The sequence below is a fragment of the Xenopus tropicalis genome, chromosome 3 (assembly GCF_000004195.4).
Source record: "Xenopus tropicalis strain Nigerian chromosome 3, UCB_Xtro_10.0, whole genome shotgun sequence".
Classification (NCBI taxonomy): domain Eukaryota; kingdom Metazoa; phylum Chordata; class Amphibia; order Anura; family Pipidae; genus Xenopus; species Xenopus tropicalis.
Genome location: NC_030679.2, coordinates 132,974,163 through 132,979,577, shown reverse-complemented (window position 1 = coordinate 132,979,577; position 5,415 = coordinate 132,974,163).

Here is a 5,415-nt window from a genome sequence, read left to right as displayed (position 1 = left end):
TGCGCGCATTGTACTCCGCTAGCTGTGGGGCGCGCCCCCGCCTGCACCGACTGCCAGAAACTTTCTCCATTTAAAGGGCAAGTAACCGGCAGCAGAAGTTATTTTACAATAGGGATATAAAGGGCCACAGATAGGGCAGAAACTGGATGTAACAACTGATATATTTATTCACAGCAACAGGTCCTCCATGAGTAAGCAGGGGGGCCCCTATAAAAAGTTACCTATAGGTCATGTTAATGGGGATGAGTGATTTTTTTTCGCCAGGCATGGATTTGCGGCGAATTTCCGCATTGGTGAATTGTTTTGCGAAACTTCTGTGAAAATTCGTTGCACGTCAAAAAATTTCGCCGAGCGTCAAATTAGCCGAAGTTGCATCAGAACTGGGTGCGGTTGCGTCAAAAATGGGTGCGGTCGCGTAAAAACCCGTAAAAAAAAAACCCACGGGTGACAAAAAAAAAAGACGCGTGCGACCAAAAAAGAGGCGGGCTGCAAAATAGACACAGGCAACAAAAAATTGTGCAACAAATGCTTTTTTGCGAATTTTTCGCCGTTTTGCGAATTTGATGGCGAAGCAAAACGGGAAAGATTCGCTAATTTTTCATGGATTGGTTTGCTTTTGTAAGTAATTGTTGTTACATAAAGTCCCTAAACCTGACTGTTTTGCCAACCTGACTGTCCCTTCTCAGCCTGTCAGTTACAGCTTCTAACCAACAAATATGGCCGCCCCCTCATACAGGAACATGGGGGATCTGATAGGGAATGGAAATGCGTCTTTTATGTACTTTTATGGCACATTATAAAGTTCATACAAAGACAATGTTATGATATATATATATATATAAGAAACAAATGGAGCACACCCTATAAAGGCTCAAACGCCCAGGGTGCTGGCAAAAATAATAATAGTATACAGACAGTGAGCCGCACACACCAGGACTTTGCAAAAAATGAAAAGTTTATTTGAAAAAAAGGTCCAACGTTTCGAGCACTGACTGTGCTCTTCCTCAAGGGTTTTTCCCTGAGGAAGAGCACAGTCAGTGCTCGAAACGTTGGACCTTTTTTTCAAATAAACTTTTCATTTTTTGCAAAGTCCTGGTGTGTGTGGCTCACTGTCTGTATACTATATATATATATATATATATATATATATATATATATATATATATAAACTGTTGTAAACTGTTGTAATTGTAGGTGTCAGTATCCCTTTAAGTAGGAGGGCTACCTTGATCTCTTAGGGAAAGGCAGTGTTTGATTGGCCCAAAAAGATACCAGAAAACTCCCGGCAGGCCCAGGTGTCGGTGGGCCCTCCTGCTCACCCAGCCATTTGCCTTGTATGCCTACACCATGGCCAGTACTCAATTCTGTATGAGAAGAAACAGAAGAAATGGAGGAAAGGATAGATAATAGTATGTAAAAAGAAGTAATTAAAGAAAAGTGAGTGGACAGAGAAGGGGAGAGTGGGCCTAAGGTCTAAGGTTTTCTGGTGGGACCTTGGCACAGTCCGACACTCAAGCTACTTAGTAGCAGCTGTTTGTCATGGCCAGAGAAGGGTCCAAACATATAGTGATAGGAGATAAAGTGGAGATGAACAAAGAAATGGCCGTCCAGGAAGGTCCAGCAAGTGACTGGTCAGTAAAGGATAAAATTAGAGGCAGTATCAGAGTCAGGTGACAGGAATAGGTCAAATAAAAAATGAGGCAGAGAGGCCATCACTGAGCCATCATACCTGAGCAGCAAGATAGAGCACCGTGGGTTGTGAACAACAAGACTAACAAGGCTTATCCCGAGTATCTATAGAACCTGCTCCTGGAGTGAATGATGAGAAGGAATCAGAGTGTCACAGACCCCATAAGTGAGTATTTTTGGGAGAGTTGGTAGCCTGTGGCTCCCATCCCTAGAGAAGAGGTAAGAGAGCAATAAACCGCAACTCTAATGCCCAAATGCCAACAATGACTGTGACTACACAACACTGATTTGTAATTCAGACATGGGCCAGGAAGGGCCGATAAATGTGATATGTTTAAAGGAGAAGGAAAGGCTAATAAAGAGTTAATCTCAAGCTGCAGGCATACCTTCAGTTCTCTCAGGGCTCTGGCACATGGGGCGGCGCGATTTCGCGCAAATCGCCGAAAAAGACTCGCAAGTCTTTTTCGGCGATTTCCTGAAATCGCCCCGCTGCGTCTGCCATCCCGCCAGCGACTTACATGTTCGCCGGTCGGATGGCAGGGGAAGGCAACTCGGGGAGATTAGTCACCCGCGAACAGGGAGTTTTGCCGCGGGCGACTAATCTCCCCGTGTGCCAGAGCCCTCAATAGTGCCCTTAAGTCTCCCCATATTTCATCTGTTCAGAAGATCTGAAGCCAAACAGGAAGAATAAACGCTGAGCTGTGTAAAGAAAGGAATTACAGACGCAACAAATCTTTTGACAGAGAAGTCAGTGCAGCGTTTCTGTGAGTGCTTATGGCTGTATTTACTTAGACCTTTCTGATAAAGCTTACTTAGTTTTTATCTTTCCTTCTCCCTTAATGGTAAGGAACCTTTTTTAGCCTAAATTAAAATCAGGCACCAGATACTATTCATGATTGCCTACATGATGAGGCTGGGTATTAGACGGTGGGTCTGCTAAGTTTTATTTGAACAACACGGCCAACCATTGGTGGAGTCAGTCAAAGAGATCAGCCTCCAGTCAGAAAGGAATCAGATCTTCAGAACTTCAAGTTCTGTTGGCTAAAGGCTACTACTTTCCCTTGCAGGAGGTCACTGGCCCAACACAAAGTGACAGGGCTACCCCTCTATCACTATATAGCTATTGTACCCTACTGCTTACAGCCCAGACCCCATGTTGACTTCCTGTTGTACATTATTTGGCCACTAGGGGCAATTATCATTATTTTTCTAGGTGCCCAGTCCACTTTTCCAAATGGGTAGTTCACATTTACATTATATGTTATAGAATGGCCAATTCATAGAAACCTTTTAACTGTTCCTCATATTTTTATTTTGGAAATGCCCCCGGAACAAATGGCAGGATAAATGTAGTGCCAATTTCATCCATAATAACCAGAGAACATGCTGTAGCACAAATACATTGCCATGTGTATGTACAGTATAATACCACACACAGCAGAGCAAACTCAGTGCCAACTCCATGTATAAATACCTCAAAGAACACATGGCAAGATAAATAAAAGAACACTTCCATTATTCAGCCCCATCTGGGAACCAAGCACCCATCTATTCTTATTTATAAACAACTTTATTTATTTCTCTTTCGCTAACTCTCCATGTTTTTATCTGATTAGTGTTATATCATGGATTAGTCTTGCCATTGATTATTATTCCCACAGTGGATTCCTTGCCTTTTATTTCTAATCTGGCCACACAGTGGTAGTAGTGCGCCACTCTAATGCTGACATTTACACGTTTGCAGTTGCACTAACCAATATTATGTTTTTCACGGGACCAGAAAAAAAAATGCTGTGAAATCTGGGAAAAATCGGGGAAATGTGTTAAAGCAAGTTATTCTTCAAGTACTCAATGCATATTAGCAAAGGAGTTGATTTCACTTTGAAATACAATATTTACCGTGTTAATGACAGGGTTAAGCAGTGCAGCATTAATGTTACACCATAGGGGGCATTAATGTTATACTATGGGGGGCATTAATGTTACACCACGGGGGACATTAATGTTTCACCATGGGGGGCATTAATGTTACACCATAGGGGGCATTAATGTTATACTATGGGGGACATTAATGTTTCACCATGGGGGGCATTAATGTTACACCATAGGGGGCATTAATGTTATACTATGGGGGGCATTAATGTTACACCATGGGGGGCATTAATGTTACACCATGGGGGGCATTAATGTTATACTATGGGGGGCATTAATGTTACACCATGGGGGGCATTAATGTTACACCATAGGGGGCATTAATGTTATACTATGGGGGGCATTAATGTTACACCATGGGGGGCATTAATGTTATACTATGGGGGACATTAATGTTTCACCATGGGGGGCATTAATGTTACACCATAGGGGGCATTAATGTTATACTATGGGGGGCATTAATGTTACACCATGGGGGGCATTAATGTTACACCATGGGGGGCATTAATGTTATACTATGGGGGACATTAATGTTTCACCATGGGGGGCATTAATGTTACACCATAGGGGGCATTAATGTTATACTATGGGGGGCATTAATGTTACACCATGGGGGGCATTAATGTTACACCATGGGGGGCATTAATGTTATACTATGGGGGGCATTAATGTTACACCATGGGGGGCATTAATGTTACACCATGGGGGCCATTAATGTTACATCATGGGGGGCATTAATGTTACACCATGGGGGGCATTAATGTTACACCATGGGGGGCATTAATGTTACACCATGGGGGCCATTAATGTTACATCATGGGGGGCATTAATGTTACACCATGGGGGGCATTAATGTTACACCATGGGGGGCATTAATGTTACACCATGGGGGGCATTAATGTTACACCATGGGGGCCATTAATGTTACATCATGGGGGGCATTAATGTTACACCATGGGGGGCATTAATGTTACACCATGGGGGGCATTAATGTTACACCATGGGGGGGCATGGCCCTAGTGCACTCCCCCGGCCTACAGTTCCTCCCCTGACATGTTAAACTTATGAGCGCTCAGGGGAGGACTTTGAGTGGGGGACCCTGCGGGGGTGTAGGGAGGCTCAGCGGGGGCCCCTGCAGGCTGTAAGGGAGGTTCGCTGGGGCCCCTGCAGGGGGTTAGGGGGTGTGGGGGACACGGCTGGTGGGGCACCCCCCAGTCCGACCCTGCCTAAAGCAATAACCTTAAAGCAAAAAACTTGAAAACTTAAAATCCAGGGATGTACAATTGAGGTTTCACTGTATTATAAAACAGAATTAATTATCAATTCTATATATTTTATCCACAACACTATCAATGTGCATATGTCCGATTATATCATAGATTATACATATACTGTATATATATATATACAGTTTGGTCATTTCCCTATGGGAACAAACTGTAAATCCTTATAAACAGTTCTTAGTGATGTCATCAGTTATAATCGGAGCTTAGTGATGATATTTCTGTTACATGACTCCCTAAAACTTGTTTATTATAATAAATAATAATATAAGCTCTGCAGGGCAGGACCTCCTTCCTACTGTGTCTAATACCACATGGCACTTGATCTCTCTGTATTTATACTAATTTATTTTATTTACTATGACATTTGTCCTCCCTGTGTGTAATTGTATATATTGTAAGATTGTAAAGGTTTACTTAACCTTTAAGCCATAGGAGACGCGCCCAATCCATGCACTTCCCGTTCACCCCCAACTGCACCAGCCCTGGCACATTTCAGTGCAAATGCCTG